Raw genomic sequence first — 19887 nt, forward strand, 5'->3', positions numbered from 1 at the left:
GCCTGGGCGGGCCTCCACTGGGGTGGAAGTCCCCGCCCCCACCACCCCCCCTCCTGTGTGTGCGCAACCCGTTGACTGGTCGTGACTCAGACACCATAACGGACAAATTAGCATATTACCTCTTTATTATATAGGATAACTAAATATGTGACATATGGGATTTTAACCCAATTTTGTCTGGCAAAACAAAAGCAAAAAAGGCCCTCTTCTGCTCTTTTAACTTACCACAACATAATTTGGCAACATACAGGTTTACGTTTCATTTCCAAAGGCTCACATCCAAGGGAGCTAAAGCTATAGCTATGATTTGGGGACTAGTAAAGGTTTACACTTACGTAGTTTGACTATGAATCTATGACCTTAATACCAATAAAAGATATTAAGAAGTTGTAAATCAATTTGAAATAAGCATCTAGGCACAAAATCATGTGTTGGTGGTATTATATTAATAGATATTTTGCCTCACAAGTTTCTAGTTTATCCAGTGTTTTACAGTAAATATTATATAAGAATATAAGGGTTGCTTCAAACAAACAAAAAGGAAACACTATACAATTTAAGTTCCTTTGCTTGAACTTGTAAGTTTAAGATTTTATCTCCCTTCTGGGCAAGAAGAAAAATTTTGTTTTCATTTTTACTAAAAATAATAATTATGGATAAAATAATATACTTTAAAAGAATTGGCTCTTATTCCATCTTTGGAATTTCCCACTCCAGAAATCCTTTCTCTCTTGGCAAAATATGACATAATGATTTGAAAGAAAGAAAAAAAAATACTTAAGTGTTTGAGGCCAGAAGTTAATTGAATAAGACCCTGGATTCTGATGAGTTTGTGTTTTATGGTTGATTAACTTGTTTTAATACCAAAAACTGCTTAGGAAACCCAATTATCATGCCACTTAATCTGACTTATTGGCTGATTTTTGCTAGTTTCTAGATGTCTTATTGACCAAGTTATATTTCCTACTATGACGTACAAGAGAAACTGAGCTTCAGTTTCAAAAGAAAAATTTAGGTTCAACTTATAAATAATCACCCCAAATAAGAAATATTAAAACTTTTATATTCTCAGTCCTTAAGACCTGCAATTTCCTCCTGCCCCTAAGAATAGGAAGAGAGTGTGAGAAAATTAAGGTCCTAATATTTTTCTATAATTGACTTGTTTTCTCTTCGTATGGCTTCTACCACTTCATTGTTGTCTTTTTACTTTGTTTAAAATAAAGACATCGAAGCCAGCTGTATGGTTATAAATAAAGAAAGTACAGAGATAATAACTTAAATCATAATAACACTCTGGAACCTGCTGACCACACAGTTTTAAAAAATAACTCATCATTGGTATGAATATGTTACTGGTTCTGTTCTACCCAAAATAAAACAAAACAAAACAAAACAAAAACTACTTGTATGTTAGACAGCCATCTTTCTTTAGTTGCCAGAAGGAAATAAGAGAGTTGACTACACAAAAGCCTTGTAAACGACTATTGGAGGAAATTGAGAACGAGTACTGTGAAGTTTTTCAAACTTCTAGGCATAAATATTTTCCTGGAACATCAGGGAATCATGAGGGCCAATAGAAAACAGGCAAAGCAGGGGAAGAATGAACCATGACTAGATGCTTAGTGCAAGTGGAGGCAACATGAACCCGTACCTTTCAAGCACAGAATTGTAGGAAATTGAGTTGGCAAGACTACCTGGGAGTGAAAACAACTCTCCTAATCCCCAGATTTGCCATTCCCAAGTGAGTCATGCAGAACCCTAGGTAGGGTGTTTCTTCTCTGGGTAGTATCACATATTCAGGAGCAGAGCACTGAAACCACTGAGCTACTTTGATCTCTGGGTTTAACATGATTTGTATTTTGTAAAGATAGTTAATTGAATAACTGCTATATGCAAGGCATAACGTCAGACATGAAAGATATGGTAGAGAACTAAACATAAATTAAAGGAATAAGTATGCCTTCATTCAGCTAAATTTGTAGAGGTATTAGGATGCAATGAAAACTCTTTGAGCTATTTTGTTAATCACAAATTCTCCCAAAGCCACAGTATTTTAGAACTAGGAGAACACTTGATGAGTAACTATGTCAGTTCTCTTATTTTATAAAACAGAACTAAAAGTCTTGCTCAGGGTCATTGAATTGGGACTGAATCTTAAGTTTTCCTTCATCTAGCTCATTCAACTTTCTGCTGTTTTAGGTTGTGATTTGATAACCAGTCTATATTCCCTTTTATTTGTAGAATCAAACCATTTCAGAAACCCCTGCAGCCTCTCAAATACCTAGATGCCAACCTAAAATCCCTAGAACTGCTTCCTCCTGCTCCACTTACCAAGAAGAAAGATAATTAAGATTTAATCGTTAAGTATACAGGATGGCAAAAATATGGGACTGGCCAATTCCAAAATGAAAACAATTCAACATGTACACCCAGCCTTTCCTCATAAACAGAAGCATCCCTGGCTCTTTCAAATCACAGTCTTAACTGGTCCACTTCCTCATGATGTCATATACAGTTTGACGTTGTCTGGGCTACTCAGTAAACATACGGCTACCTCCATTGTTTAATTCCCTTTCCTGAGTAAGATCCTTAGGCAACCAGGCTTCATTAGTTCAGGTGCTAGCCTCAGGGAACTACTTGTTTTAATTAGAGGGATGAAATGGCATTTTAATTGTGCACAATGATTAATAAACATGCTGAGCTGCTGCATAATGATCTGCTGCTTGAAGAGCTTGCTCCCCTAGTCCTGATATCTACATCCATTAACTGATTGTTATCCAGGTTGAGAGCTATTTAGCTCTTCCTCCAATCAAATTGTACGTTGTCTGTCCTCCAATATTTCTGCTAATAATAATTATTAGCAGAAAGTCTCCTTTCTTGTGTGTGTGTGTGTGTGTGTGTGTGTGTGTGTGTGTGTGCATAGTAACAGAGACAAGATGAGAATGGAGAGAGCTTGCGGAGTGCTGTACTGTCTGTGTGATTTATTTCACTGAACTTCTTTGTGAAAGGGAGAAAGTTATGGGACCAACCTGACAGGGTTTTGCAAAGATTATTAAATGAGACAATGCATTGCAAAGCACTTAGCTGAGTGCTTGGCCCAGAGTAGACACTTTGAAAATGTTAGCTGCCATTATCATTAGTGGTATTATTGTCATCAATATCATCATTAACTTCTTCATCCTTATCATCAACTTCATCATCACTATCATCAAGACCATCATCTTGGCCAAGATTAGACACTAAGATTAGATTTAGATTAGACTCTCAGAGGTCATAATGTCCACTATATGACATCTAATTCAGGAATAATATCCTAAAGGGTGGAGGTTGACTAGAGGATTTCCCAATTTCCCCTTTATGCTATATAAGAGTAGATTGGAATGACTTATGGGAAATGTGCACAAAGAAAGTATCATAAAGACTTAATCTCAGCTCCTCAGTAGTTGAATAAAATACTATGTGTGTAATATTACCTTCAACAAAAAAAAGAAAACTGGATTAAAAAGTGATGTTCCGTGAGGGCATGAGTGGAGGGTTGGGGGGAGAGGGTCAATGGGGGATAAGGACACATATGTAATACCTTAATCAATAAAGAAAAAAAAGTGATGTTCCCTATAAAGCTGCATGTGCTAGGGATTTGTAATAGTTTTATTGGCCACTATTTTTATTTGGTGAGTCCATACAATATTATAGCTACTTTCCCTAATGGTGACACTAGTAAATTGTTTTCCTTTGTTTCTCCTGGAAATTATTTCTCAAGATTATATACCTATCTTCAAGTCTTTTACTTGATTTAGGAGGAATGATTTTTTATGAAGCTCAGGAGAGCTGCCACTATTCACTATTTGTAAATGTCTACTGTGATGTTGGATTTTATGCAACTAATTCTGTTCCTTAGCTTGAATATTAATAACAGCATTTTTTTTAAAATTTGGCCAGGTGACCTACTGATCTTCTTATCCTTATATTTTGATATGTTAACATAGCAATACAATAATACAATTCACTATATGCCCAAGAAAAGAAGAGTAGGTATGATTGGGTATGCTAGAAGCTAAATGTAAGAACTTCTTTCTATCCCCCCCAAATGATAAGGACTTCATGGAAACAAGTCTGCCTCACTGAAGATGTTTTCCTGTCCACAAAATCATCATAGTTCAGTGAAGTAGATATGATTAATTACATGGGCCAAATTTTATGTTGCCTCCAGGGCACACCTAATTCTTGTTTGTTCTTTAAGGACACACAATTGTGTGCAAGAGTCAAAGGGGAAAGGTGAATGAACTCTTTTGACCATTGTAGAACAGGGGGGCGAAAAACGGTTTTTTACTAGATGTTCAACCTAAAATATCTAGGACAGGGCAGGAAAAAAAATAGAAGACAACATTTTTTATTACCTGCCCATTTCACTTTAAAATCACTTCCTTGAAGTTCCACTGAAATATAACTGCATCACAATTAAAATGGCTAACACTAAAAATACTGACCATACAAAGTGTTGTTGAAGATGTGAGAAACTGAAACTCTCATACACTGCTGATGGTACATTACATTTGCCTATGTAAAATAGTAAAACATCTTTAGAAAAGAGTTCTGCAGGTTTTTAAAAAGTTAAGCATGCCACTGGTAAACATCCAGCATTCCACTCCTAAACTTTAACCTGAGGGATAAAAGCATCTACACTAATAAAAGAGAAAGATGCAAATTGACTGTACCTTCGCAACACCCACCAGCCAATCAGGAGTGAGTATGCAAATTAACCCAACAAAGATGGTGGTTTAATTTGCATACACAGGCGCCAAGCGGCTGGGGGCAGGGCGGGACGCTTGCATCATTGCCATGGTGACAACGCAGGTGTTCCACACTGCCCCAGCCACTCAGGGCCTTGGGGCAGTGTGGGAAGGTGGAGCCAGAGCAGAAAGGGGCAGCTCCGAGGCTGGAACGGAAAGGTGGTGCCAGCAGCCAGGGAAAGGAAGGCCCATTCTTGCACGAATCTTCACTCATCGGGCTTCTAATATGTCTATACAAAGCCATTTAAACAAATATTCATAGAAGTTTATTTGCAATAGTAAAAAATTGGAAATTAAAATGTCCCTTAACAGGAATGCCCTGGCTGGTGTGGCTCAGTTGGTTGAGTGTCATCCCTGGTTTGATTCCAAGTCAGAGCACATGCCCAGGTTACTGGTTCGATTCCTAGTAGGGGTGTATATGGGAGGCAACTGATGGATGTTTCTCTCTCACCTGTATGGTTCTCTCTCTCACCCTCTCCCTTCCTCTTTCTCTAAATCAATAAAAATATTTTTTAAAAATAATAAGTAAACAAAATGCCTTTAACAGGAAAATATAAACAAATTATTATGCACCTTGCTTACAATGAATACTACTCAGCAAGGAAGAAGAATGAACTTTTGACACAGGCAGTAACAAAGACAAATCTCAAAATAATCATGCTAAGACAAAGAAGCCAGACAATTATAATCTACAGTGACAAAAAAACCCCACAGTGTTTGCTACAGAGAAGTGTGGTGAGAAGACATATTACAAAAGGACATGAGAAAATTTGGGGAGGGGGTGATGCATATGCTCATTTTCTTTCTTTTTAAAAAAAATATATTTTATTGATTTTTTTACTAGAGGAAGGGAGAGAGATAGAGAGTTAGAAACATCGATGAGAGAGAAACATTGATCAGCTGCTTCCTGCACATCCCCCACTGGGGATGTGCCTGCAACCACGGTACATGCCCTTGACCGGAATCGAACCTGGGACCTTTCAGTCCACAGGCTGACACTCTATCCACTAAGCCAAACCGGTTTTGGCCATATGCTCATTTTCTTGATTGTGGGGATAATTTCAGCTAAAGCTTATCAAATTGCAAAATTTAAATATATACAATTTTTTTAATGTCAATTATACCACAATGACACTGAAATAAATAAAATCACCTAGCTGAAATATTTGAGCATAGTATCTATTCTAATGGGACTACTGGTTAGGACAGATTTTACTCTGTAATAGTAACAATAGTATATTTATATCTTGTAAGTGTATATTTCTCTACATAAGAATAGAAAGCCTTCTATTAAAGGCTTTCTATTCTTATGTAGAGAAATGGGTTCAAAAAACAGTGCCCTTATGTACATATAGATACAATTAAATATATTGAGAAGTCATCTCTTTAATAACCATCATAATAGAAATATAGCTGCGCACATATGTTTATGGTAAGCTCTTAATTATTTAAGATCTTTTAAATAGCCAGTCAGTAATGTCATGCTAAATTAAGGACTTAGATTATTTTTCTAATTTTCTCTCCAATTTTAGAAGAACTTATGAGAACAGATTTTTCTGGAGAATCCAAATTTAATACCTTACCTATCAGCCCAGCCCAATGCCTTAGCATCCCAGAGTCAGTCAATCCCTGTCTGATCTCAGTGAGTCAATCCGTTAATGAATCCTTACAACCAGTGGATCCTTCCTTCACACAATTTACCTTTTACTTTCTCAATTTCTCCTGACCTTTTCCCCAAATTTCCTGTAGATTTTATTGAGGTATTGGAGAGAAGGTGTGTGGAGGGATTAAGCAAAAAAGAAAAAATGAGAAAGAACTCATAGACACAGACAAGTATGATGCTTGCAGGGGGGTGTAGAGTGGATGGAGGTGGAAGAGGGTAAAAAAAAGAAAAGAAAAGAAAATTCATTTAAAACATGCCTACATGTTTAAAGCACTTTTTTTCCCCCGTCAAAGGAAATAGGATTTTTATTTATTTTATTTTTTTATCATTTTTTTATTTTTTATTGATTAAGGTATTACATGTGGACATATCTTCCCATTGCCCCTTTTTCTTTCAAAATAACCCATGCTCTAAAAACTTGGTCTATAATAAAATCATTTAAAAAAAAAATGGTTCCTGAGAAATTTACTGACTCGGGGAAAAAAAATGTCTATTTAAACATAATGTAGACACATATATTCATATAAATGTCAAATCAAATGCACATATATTACTACTAATTTCATATTATCCATCAATGTTCTTTAATTATCAAGAACTAAGTAAATTATAATAATTTAGATTTGTCTGTCCATATTGATTAATTAGTTTAATGGCATTCTCTCTTTGTTGGGAACTCAATACAGGTACTGAGTGCTTATACAGTAAAAACTATCAGAACAATAGCTCAAAATTGTCTCATTGATAAGAAAGAGAAAGAAAGAAGAAAGAAAGAAAGAAAGAAAGAAAGAAAGAAAGAAAGAAAGAAAGAAAGAAAGAAAGAAAGAAAAGAAAGAGAGAGAGAGGGAGGGAGGAAGGAAGGAAAAGATTAGGAGGAAGGAAGGAAGATTAGGCAGGAGGAAGGAGGAAGGGAGGAAGAAAAATTAAGAAAGAGAAGAAATAGAGAACAGAAAGAGGAAAAAGTCATATCTGTATATACTTTTTCACTTTGTTAATCATAACATGCACTATATAGATTAGATTTTCTTTTTTAGTTCTCAATCTTAGTTGCATATTTAAGGGTCACTTGGAAACTTCAAATTTTTTTTAATGTCTGGGTTACGCTCTAGACCAATGGTCAAGCAAACCACGGCTCATGAGCAACATGCGGCTCTTTGGCCCCTTGAGTGTGGTTCTTCCACAAAATACCATGGCCTGGGTGAGTCTATTTTGAAGAAGTGGCGTTAGAAGAAGTTTAAGTTTAAAAAATTTGGCTCTCAAAATAAATTTCAATCGTTGTACTGTTGATATTTGGCTCTGTTGACTAATGAGTTTGCCAACCACTGCTCTAGACCAACTGAAAAGAATTTCTGGGACTGGTAACTTTAACACAAAGAGGAATTTGAAAACCCTGTCTTGAAAGGATAGGACTAGGAAATTAAATGTGCAAATTGATAACAGAAGTGCCAGGCAGCCCTAATCTTCTTACCACACCTTGATGTAACCTTAATGTCTGCTGTCCTCTCATACTCTGGCCATTTTGTCTACCACATCCACCATGACTCACCTTTTGGCATCCCTTCTGGTTCTCCTCCCACCCCACTCCCCACCCCAAATAAAGCCAGTAAGAAAATGAAATCCTAGCCATGGAGACTTCGCTGAAGACTGTGAAGGGGACTCAGCTAGGACACTAGACAACATACTCCACCACCACATGACTTGCCTTCCTCTAAAGCCCTGTCTCCCTTATTGCACCTGAGATTTTTTTTCTACCTTTCTTCCATAAGGCTCTCTCCATCTTCAGAGAACATTTTCATCACCATGTTATTATTTGAGCTTGCCTTTGCAAACTTCTGCATTTCAGGTGGCTTATGAAATGCTTCTCCCAAACATGCTCAGTGATCTCCACAAGAGGAACCTGTATACCACCTGCTAAAGATACCAACATAGTGTTCGTATCATTTTCTTGACATATGCTCATGCTGACCAAAAATTAACAAAAGGTCAATAGAATTCATAAGCTGAGTAAAGCAAACTCAGAGCTGAAAGAATAGAGAACTGGAAAGGGATTGACCAAATAAGTACAGCTGGCAAAATATGAGGTTAGGGAGTCATGATCAAAAAGACAGAATAGAAACAACTGGTGGCAATCTTGTAGTTGATGATCATTAGTTTTATACATCCAGTGTAGATCTTTGTTTGTGAAACTTCAGTAAGGTTCAAATTTTAATGAGTTATCATCCCCAGGGACAATGATTTAGTAGGTTTGAAATTGGGCCCAAAATTGACACTTTTATCAGCCGATTCTGATGCAGATCAGCTATAGATCTGGTTTTAAGATCATACTATAAAGTACATAAGAAGTATCTGAGGATCTTGCTGAAATGCAGATTCTGATTCTGTGGGGAAGAGATCACTGTTTTTAACAAGCTTTTCTAACAAGCTCCAGGATACTGCCCATGACATGACCCACGTGTCACACCTTTGTAGTAAGGTAGTGGGAATTTGAAAATTGAATTTGGAGTTAAGTGACACATGACTTGTATGGTTGTCCATAAAAGGTAAATTTATAGGGAAAAAATCATGTACGTTCCTTGCTTTGACCAGTGCATCTTCTTCCTGGCCTGACCCAGTTGCTCAGCTATGTTTGCCATTATAGAGTTAGCTAAGCTATCATTAACAATTGTGGATGCAATAAGTCCTCTTTCTTTGTTTAGATTACATATGGATACCATGTATAATAGGGATTGGTAAACCACTACTGGCAGGTCAAATCTAGCTGGTGTCTGTTTTTGTAAATAAAGTATCATTTGTTTGTGTATTGCCAATGGCTGCTTTCTTGTTGCAACAGCAGAGGTGAGTAGTTGCCATAGAAACCATATAGCCCACAAAGCCTAAAATATTTACTATATGGGACTATACAGAAATACTGATGACCCTTGACCTATGACATAGCTTCCCAAACTTTATTTTCTACAATTGGCCTTCAAGTATTTTCATCATAAGGTGGAGTAAAAGAAAAGGAGAAAAACCCTTTATTAATTCAGAGATTTTCCACAGAGCTCAGGAATTTCAGTTTCTCTTCTCCTACAACTTGATGTACCTCATTCTTTATTTTATTCATTCATACATTTGTTTTATTCTTCTATTCAATGAACAGGGTTTTTTTTTTTTACAAAGACCCATTAAGCTCCTGAAGTAGACATTTAACTGCAAAGACACAAAGGGAAGCAGAAGGAATGAATAAATACAGAAATCAAAGTTGAAACATTCAAAAGGTATTCAGTAACTGAGCACATAGCCTATGTGCCTAGATTAAGGTTTTCATATAAGCCAGTGGAAGACAGGATTAGACTTCAGAATACTTTGAAAGCCAGTCTAAGAACAAGACATAGTTCTTCAGTTCTTGCTATTCTGAGAGTGGTCTCCAGACCAGTAGTAGGATGTCCTGGAACCTTTTTATAAACACAGATTTTTCTGCCCAAACCCAGACCTGAATCAGATTCTACATTTTAACAAGTTCCCCAAATCGTTTGCATACAAGTTAAAGTTGGAGATGCACAGGTGTAGGAAAGGAGACCCACCTGTGTAGCGCAGAAAGTACTGGATTAGGGTTCCTGCACCGTCATTCCCAAACTCAGTGTCCTCAGGTAAGTCACTTCAAAGCCCTGAGCTTCAGCTTACTCATATACAAAATGATGGGTTTTGAGCCTTTCAACTATATTCTCTCATTCCAGGGGGATGAACTAACAGGAGATTGAGATGTGAGAAGTGAGATAATCAGTTTTGCTCTAGGAAGACCAACCTAAGGACAATTTGAACATGAATTGGAGATGAGGGGGAGAGAGAGAGAAAACAAAACAAAACTGGAATATCAGTAAAAAGTATAATGTGGTATTTTAAACATGAAGTCACAAATAAACATACTGTATGGGTAAAATTATTTACTAATGTAGATATCACCTTAGTATTGGCATTATTTTCCATTTTATGCATTTTTCTTAAATACATTTTTATTAATGCATTAAACTCAAAGACACAGGTCATACCAAAAGAGAGTGAGAATGAGAGAGAGATAGAGAGAGAGAGAGAGAGAGAGAGAGAGAGAGAGAGAGAGAGAGAGAGAGAAAGAGAGAAAGAAACTGGGGGAAAAATTCTTCCAAAATCCAGTAGTTGCAAAGAAATTCAAGCAATCACAATGAAATGTGTTAAAAAAAATTATAAAATGAATTGTTTTTAAATTGTCGCTCTCTCGATGGCTGGCATCTTTCTGATTAGAATATTGTAGCAAAAGTCATAGGGCCCCAGAAAGAACAGACCTCGTGCCTTATTCAAAACTAGATGCAACATTAGCATTACTAAAGGCATAAAGTTATTTTTACTTATTTTTATTTTTTTATTAAATTTATTGGGGTGACATTGGTCAACATGATCATATAGGTTTCAGGTACAGATTTCTATATTACAAAATCTGTATATTTACACCATGTGAAAGGCATGAACAAGCTGACAAAATACTGGTCTTCTTACTCCCAAAGAAAACTTCCACTTTAATATGTTTTCTAGTGACCAACTTGAAGGGTAGAGGTATTTCTAACTTGTCTTTATTTACTTTTCAAAACATTTCTTCATTATAAAATTTTCTTCCAGTCCACAGTACATATCTTTAGCCATCACTTCCACTATAAATACAGAGCATCTATTTGAATGGATTGAATTAAACAGATCCACTTCATGATCTTTTATTTATGTCCAACCACATTTAAAATAAATAAGGTAATACCCATAGAACAAGGTTGTATGGGTCTTAGATCTATTCTTTTCATCACACCTCTTTTGTTCCATCTTGCTTAGCAAATCAGATGCTAGATATATTTTGATTAGTTTGTACTTTAATGGATCATGTATCGAGGGTCCACCTTTCACATTGGGGCCATTAATTTTTCTTGAGTCTGATGGAAAAAACAGGTAGAGCTTTTTTTGTGTGTGCTGATTGAAAAGTGATGGATTATTTTCATGTGGTAAGAAACACAATGTTTTCTTTAGCACAGCAGGATATAATGTTTGCAAGGTCTAACAGTGAAATATTATGCATATCTGCCTCTGGCCAGCTGCCAGAAATGGAACAGGGAAATCAGAGGAGATTTTGAATTTGAATCTTAAAACCAGGGCAGCCCACAAAGAAACTAATGAGCCATTCCAGGCAGAAAAAGCATTTGTACTAATAGATGGTTCCTGCCACACACTCTAGCATTGAACAAAATGGTAAATAATTATTCATTTAAATGTTACCTTGAACTTTATTTCAAGGGGAAAGAAAAGATACTTATTTCAAGTAATTTCCGATAGGCACCACTGCAATTTTTTTTTTCTATCCCCAACTCAGAGGCCCTTGAGATTCCTTTCCCTGTGCAAGTAGAGTCATTTTCCATACAGTTTTCCTCCTCATGTGGTTAAAAAAATGGACTCACAGAAAATTTTATCACACCTTTCGTTTTTAAAACTGGTATTTTCAAATCAGTACGCAGCATCCTGAAAGGGTTTGAAGTGTTAGAAAAAATAAACACATAAGCACAAGTTGTAGAGGTGGGGGAGGGCAGGTTTTGAGTTCTCTGAATGTCTGGAGCTCCTTTGTTTCCCAAGTCGAGGACCTGACAGTGAGAATGCATTCTAAGCTTAGCATTTTTTTTTTCACTGTTTTGAGAAGCTATTGGTATAGGAAGGGGAACACAATCGGTATGTTCATTTACATCTAACTGATCAGGATATCGTTTTCTGAAAAATATTTGGTGTCTTATTAAGCTGGAGACTTTTTTTTTCTGAGTTTTTAAACTTGTTTCATCTTATTTTAGGGCCAGAAAATGTCACTTATTGGGCATGAAAAGATAGTTGGGTCTTGCAGAGCTCTTGCTTAGTTTTAATGGAGAAGCGACACAATCCTACGGAAAATACACTTCATATTAAGGTCCCCCTGGTGAAGAGAGAAATCTAATGGGAGGAGACATTGGCTACCTCTTGATGCCTTATGTATTTCGTGTTGCTGTATTTCAGTCCCCATTTTAAAGGTGGAATTATGACTTTAAAGGATGGGCTTTCACTTTGAAGACCATATAAAGTTTCAGCATTGGAACACTGCAGGGAGGGTGCTCCTCCTCCGAGAAGCACAGGGTGGAGGAGAAGAGGGGAGAGAACCCCTGCAGCGTGGCATCTCGCTGTTTGAAAGTCACAAGTGAGACATGCTTGTGTGTGACACGTTCCATCAGGCCATCCTCCTGCCGGAGTTACTGGCCATGTGTTCCGTTTTCCTGGAAGCTGCATTAACTCTTCTGGGCCCCTAGGGTCCTGCAGAGGAATTTACTGCTATGTCGCCCCAAATGGTGCTCCTGTGGCCCAAAGCCTGGTCTATCTCCAAATCGACACAAAACCTCAAAGACCTAGTAGGAGTGGCTTATAAATTAGGAGACTATGGTTTATCTTCTACTTACTATTTTTTCAATGTCATGTATCACATAGTGATTTTTGATTTGTTTAGTAGATATAAACAATACGTTATTTTAAAGAACTTAGAAATCACATAGCCTGTCTATTAACCTACCAACAAGCCCCCAAGATCTTAATTTAAATTTTTTAAAAATGAAGTCCCATAACGTATGCAAAAATCGTGTAACTGTAAATTTAAATGTTTCTTTTTAAAATTGCTATGCAATAGTCACACATGTTAGGAAATGCACTCTTGATATATTTTTAAAAAATAAATTCTATAAGGGCTCCCCTTATATTTAAATTGTGTGAATAAATCTGCTTTGTCCAGATGGTTAAAAACTCATTAAGAATTAGGAATAAAGAAGATCAGAGAACCTTAAAGAACGTATTAGTAGAATGCTTGGATACATATATTTCTAAGCAGGTTATATCAGTTCTAGAAAGACCTAAACTTTAGAGAAATGTCTGAGTGGTGCTAATTTCCTTTAAAGCTAACAGATGGTGTTTAGGCTGCCCTAAAACTATAAGATAATATTCAGAACTTAGCGGTACAAGGGGAAATGATCCTGGCTATGTTTTCTTTTCATTCGGAGATGAAAGAAAGCCACACCAGTACTGTTGAAATGTTAAATAACAATATGATGATTCCATCATAGTTAAATGAAGATTATACAGTCTACTGGTTCAAGACAACTAAAAAGAACATAAACTACATATCATACATTTGCAAATGTATAATTATTGTACCTGTAATGTATAAATTACTGTAAGAATGAAAAACTATAATTTTTGTTTTTACAGTTTATGTTCCATTTTCCCTGAGCTTTCCTCCTGGTAGCAATCATGTTCCTATTCAGGGGTAAGCAAAAGTAGGTTTACAGCTGTGAGTAGGCAAAACACACGAGTTCACGCTTGTATTATTATTTATTGATTAATTATTATTTATGTCTTTGTATTATTTATCTTCTTATTGTTATTATTTAGTATCCTTACTTATGATTTATTTTTTAGGTGATGATAGCTGGCAATCTACCTACTTCTGCCCACCCCTGTATTTTGTTTTTGCTTATATTATTTCCTGATTACCATGTCCTTCAGGTTCATCTCAGCCTATAAATTCTAAGTGGTGCCACTGGAGTTGCACTCTGTCCCGCTTTTTCCTTGGTCTTCCCTTTAGCCTCTGAAAATGCCTCAGTAGAGTCCGTTTATTAAAGAAAAATAACTGGCCTTTCTATGTGTTTATGTTTAAGGGAATAATGATTCAACATCAGGGCACAATAAATATACAAATTATCTAGTGGGTGTTATTAAAATATTTGATTGAAATTTAACATGCACTTTAGGACTTTTTCAATTTTCCCAACATTTTATGATATATTTATCCTGAGCAGCTAAAGCCCAAGGATGAGAAAGGATTCACTGGTACAAACTTTGCATTGTAGAGCTCCCCTGAACATTGCCCAAACTTGTGAGGTGAAAAGCACAGTGGTTGATTAGCCATATACATATTTTTAATAATCGCACCTCAAACATATTTTGCTGCTGCATAATCAGATGCCTTAGGTGTGCCAAAAATACTTACTCTCTAAGACTAAATGGTGAATTTGCAAGTAAGAAAAGCAATTGCAGTTTCATTACATGCCTGTGATTATAAAACACTAAGACAAGTCAGAGTTCTTTTTCTAATATCAGATTTGAACTTTACCATATTTTCCCAGGAGCAATTTTCTATTACAAACCCCAGTTACCCATCAGAAATAGTATTGGAGGATGTTCTCGGTAGTGTTCAACTTTTCTTTAAAACGTTCTTGGCGTGTTCACTTTGACTGAGACATTTCTATAATTTATAGACACTGAATCCATCTTTCAGATAGTCACTCCCTTCCTATAGATTCAAGAAACTCCATGTTTTTGTAAGAGTTTTCAATTCATACACATTTTAACAAACAAAAGCCAATTTAACCTTTGAAAACCTTAAAAGTGACGGACTCCCATTGCACCCTCGCAAAGCAAAGCAGGAGGAAATTTTAACAGATAAATCTTAAAACACTTTCTCTTTTAAGAATTGTAGAGTTGCAAATGTTTAGATACTTAAGACCAACTGACAGATCTTTTATGAATATTTGGAAAATCATCCTTAGCCCAGAAAAGATGCGAAAAGATCATAATATGCGTTTGGGAAAGCTGTGTGGTGATAGAAAAGACTCCCATGCCAAGAGCAGAAGGAAAATGGTAGTTATTATTAATTTAGGAAAACAAAGGAGCAGCCCAGCATTTCAGTAATGTGGCAAGTCGTGTGCTCTTGAAGGAGAGGGGGGGCGTTGTAATTGGATTTTAGAGTAATTTAGGAGACGAGATAAGATGTAATGGTTGTGTATTAGAGGTTAGAACTACAACAGAAACCCATAACGCCAGGGTTCGTTGCACTGGGAGAAAACAGAACAAAGAAAAGCAGCGGCGACCAAAAATGGCCTGAGTGGGGAGCAACAAGGTGAAGCAGGCTGGGGAGCCCGACCAGGACTGGAAGGATCTCGGTTGGCGCCTGCTGTATTGTAGGCTCAAGCTCCTCCAACAGAGACAGTTAGGACCTCGGGCTTCCTTTAAGACATGTTTTCTTTTGTGACTTGGTCACCTCCCACCTCCCTCTCCTCCCTACCAGCGAGTTCAGCTGGGCCTTTCTTGCCCCCAGCAGCCCAGCAGTTCATCAGGGATGCTCGGGCCCTTAGCCAGCCCTCCTGGGGGATCCCCTACTGGATCCCCGGTTGCCTCAAGGGAGGTTCTGTCTGCAGGCTCCCCCCTGACACCACACACACACACACACACACACACACACACACACACACACACACACACACGTGCTCGCACACTCACATACATGCAGAATCAGCCGGCTGTCCTGACTTCTTGGTCTCTCTACATCCTTCTCCGGGGAACTCTGGGCTTCTGCCCACTGGGAGAGAAGGAAAAAGAGTCAGAAAAAATAATAAAACTTGCCTCCCAGCCCACCAATTTTCATTCATTCCAAGCCTTGGGCAGGTAAATGCACTCCTTCACCTCTTTACCAGGATCCCTTTCAAAGAATCTATTACATAGGTCTGAGCTCTCGGGTGAAGGCCTCAGGTGAGTGGCTTCTTTTGGGGTAAATCATCTAAGCGCCGGCAAGGAACTCCAGCTTCTAGAATCTGAGAGCTGAGCTGCTGTTGCTGAGGGAATGGATCCTGGAGTCAAATTCCATCCCAGTTACCAGCGCTTGGCTACCCCCTGCTGGGCGGGAAGCTCTCCGGCCTTACACCATCCAGATCCAGGGTCAAACCTCCTCCCGGAGCCTGGGATGGGATTCTCTTGTTTCCTGTCCAATTGTTATCACAAGTCCCAACATGAAGCTGGAGTGTGACGTTACCTTCCAATCCCCCAGAGGGGTTAAAGGTGTTTTTTTCCTCCAGCCCTTTGTGTGCCAGTTTAAGCAGAACAAATCTATTTATTTTTTGGAGGGTTGGTTTATTAAAAGCACACACATAACTCAAATTATATAGTGAAATGACGTTAGGCTTTGTTGAGCATGAAAAGTGCACTTGCTCAAGCCCCATTTCCAGCTTTTTAGTGCATCATTTTCTTCTGAAGCAGAACGTAGGTTATGCTAAGAAGACCTGGGCCCAGAGGCCTAAAATCGAGCCTAACCCCCAAGCTTTCTCTAGCCCTCTGCTCCCCACAACCCCCTTTGTTCACCTCTCCAGAAAACCCCAGCCACATGAAGTAGGAAACTTTGGCAAATATGTGTAGATGGGAAATCAATTCTTAACCGGATCAAGTTTTCAAACACAGATTAACACATTTTAATTGTCCTGCAAACTATTCTTAAAGTCACTCCTAACAGAATCCAGACTGGAGGAAATTCACTGCCGTCACTCTAATGTGTATACACTATTAAGACAGTTATGAAACCTCGGACACATTTGGAAGACGTGGCTTAAAAGTGCCTTTAATACATAATAAAATAAAGTAAAATATAAATAAAAGGAGATTAGTTGTTATAAGCTGTAACACAGCTGCAGTGACAGAAACTGCAGAAACATGTAAACAGAGGGTGCTTTTAGTCACTCAGTGACCCAAATGTCTTTCTCAGACCCACACAATTCTAATTCCAGCACACTTTCTCATTTCATTTATTTTGCATACCAAGCAGAAAAGAGACGGACATTCAGATTGAGTAAACAGAGGCTTTATAATATACAGCCTCTAGGCTGCCAGATAGACAACTTCTGTTTACATGGAGCGCAAGGGTAAAGAAACAATGTCAAAATGGTATCCCTTCCTGCTTTATTGGTGTGAAGTGAAAACCCAAATATACTCACCAACGAATTAATAAGGGACGAATGGGCTTCCAGCCTTGCATGGTGTGTTAACGTGTCAGAACTCTTGAACTCCACATCTTTTCACAGCCTCAGAAATAAACACAAACGTTTCTCTCTGTCAGAAGCGGGTAAACAAATTAGGGTTTTGCTAACTCCTCCAGTTGTTTTGGTTCCATGTTGTGGCCTCGAGAATCAGCCCTACACGATTTCCAGCTGAAGTAGGCTGGGCTGGATGCCTTAGCGATTGAGAGAAGCGAAGGGTTGGCCCCGAAGGAAGAGACTGACTTGAGATTTTTACATTCCTGTGGAGCAGCAGAGTAGCCAGAGACTGAGGATACAGACTACAAATTACTGTTTTAGCACAAGCCTCACTCAATTCCTATTTTTTTCCTGATGATTCCTGTGTCAGCTACTGTACTCAGGCCCCAATCTTGCAATAATTCAGAGAGTTTACTGAAGTTGGGTTGGGTGGGGGGACCCCAAGCAAAGAAATAAGCTTCATCTGCAATGCAGGAGGTTTAATGTGAATTCAAGTAACACTGGCTCCTCATGCAGTTGGAGAAGCAGGTCAGCCTTTCCACCAAGCTCTGTCAGTTGGCATTTGGTTGTTCAATCTTTGATCCTGCTCAAGAAATGGAGTAATTCCAACCCTTGCTTTCTGATGACTCCAAACCCTTTCCCATATCAGCCTTTTTAATTTTCTCTTCCCATTTTTCTTGTACATTCAAGCCATACCAGGCTTATTTGTGCTGAAGTACTCCCTTCCAATGAATTAACCAAACACTCAGACACTTGAGGATCTTTCTTGTGTTTAATGTTGTACACTGAGCTGCGAGGGTACAAAGTAAATGAAAGATAGTGCCCTTGACCTAAAGTTTATTAAAATACAACAGGAGAAACTACATTAAACCAATAATAGCAATGGGATACAAGCAAAAGTAAGGTAATGATTGTCCAAGATGAAGGACTTCAAAGAAGAGAAATATCAATGGGTCCAAAAAACATTTATGCACTTATTCAATAAGAAGATAAAATCTGAATGAACTATTACCTTGATTGTGGTGATGATATCATAGGTGTGTGCATATGTTCAATTCATTGAAATGGATACATTACATATGTACAACTTTTTGTATATCACTATACCTCAATAAAACTCTTTAAAAACCTGAATGTGTAGTGAAGGCCTGGGGCAAGGGGCGGGGGTAGGCTAGAAGAGGTCAATGGGGGATAAAAGGGGAAATATGTAATACTTACAATAATAAAGATTTAATTTTTTAATTTTAATTTTCAATACCTGAATGAATTAAACAATAGAAAACAGTGTTTGAGTGATCATTCTGTATCAGACACCACCCTCAATACTATCATGTGTATTATCTTCTTTAACATCTTAGTAAGCCTTAGAGGAGACAATAATTTACCTCTATTTTAGAGGTGAAAAAATTAAGGCCTGGAAAAGTTAGAATCAGAAAGCTTATAAGTGGTAGGACTGAGATGTGACTGCTAACACAGGACTTGTAAAACTATACTGTAATAAGATGAGAGAACAGGTTAAAAAAAAAAATCCAGATGATTGCAAGTCAGCCTTCCCTTTTCAACTGGGTGGCTTTCATTGTCCTACTCTGGAGTCACATTTGCAAACATTGTTAACCAAAAGAATCTGAGACTGCTCCACACCCCCAGAGAGTTCAGTATTGCATAGTCCAATATACATAGTAAAGGCCTTAAGAACCCCCAAATTGCATATGAAAAAGACACGTGTGGCCAGTGAAAGAGATTCAAGTAACATTGGAAAGAAATGCATGCAGCTGCAAAAGAACCAGCAAGAAAAAGTAAAAAAAAAAAAAAAAAGTTCCTTGATCCTTTTGTCATTTGGAGTTTTGCTCAGAATGATCTAGATGAGGGGTAGGGTAGTTACAAATTCAGATGCCTCCCTTCTAACAATTTAGGCACCTGCCATAAAACCAAACAGAGGCCCACAAATTATATGCCTTTAGTTTTTAAAAATATAACCAAGCTGACGTGTTTTATCTTCCTACATGAACTAACCACCTGGAAGGCCAATATTGAATTTACAATTCTTGGACTACTTGGAATTCTGTGTTAGAATGTGGTCATGTGAGGAGAGTTAACTCATGGCCCTGATCCCAATGCCAGAATCCATCCTGTGGTCTCACTTCTCGATTAACCTCTGTCTCTGTCCTGCAGCTCAAGGGCCTCACACATCTAGCACCCCATTTTCCACCCCTCAGTCCTCAGAGTGTCACAGTGTGTCTTTAGGAGGAAAGACCCAAGCGTGGGGGCTAAAAAATGAATTAATATTTCCCCCCAAAATCAAGTTGTAATACATGTGCATGGAGAATTCACATAAGCATGAAAATTCCAAAGACACTGAGGCAACATTGGGCACATCAGGCATTTCTTACAAAGGAGAAAAGGCGGTGAACAGGGTACTAGATTTCAGAAGTAAGCATGGGTAATTCACAGGTAATTAAGGAAGAGCAGAACACAAGTGGCAGGGCAAATTCTTGCTAAGCCACTCGGGAACAATGGGACACAGCAGGTACCTAGCTAACAGGCTGCTGTCTGGAGCCCTCTGTTCACCATACTTAATGCA

The 19887-nt window shown here is 37.9% G+C and overlaps 1 long non-coding RNA gene across 1 annotated transcript; it reads right to left on the bottom strand.

Moving 5' to 3' along the window:
* Positions 1-9493: 9493 nt before the first annotated feature.
* LOC129151890 (uncharacterized) lies at positions 9494-15853 on the bottom strand. Its single transcript, XR_008558602.1, has 3 exons — positions 15791-15853; positions 10017-10237; positions 9494-9642 (listed from the first exon to the last, which is right to left on the bottom strand). It is a non-coding gene; the product is annotated as an uncharacterized LOC129151890 (long non-coding RNA).
* Between the last annotated feature and the right edge of the window lie 4034 nt (positions 15854-19887).

Source organism: Eptesicus fuscus, chromosome 16 (assembly GCF_027574615.1).
Source record: "Eptesicus fuscus isolate TK198812 chromosome 16, DD_ASM_mEF_20220401, whole genome shotgun sequence".
Taxonomy (NCBI): domain Eukaryota; kingdom Metazoa; phylum Chordata; class Mammalia; order Chiroptera; family Vespertilionidae; genus Eptesicus; species Eptesicus fuscus.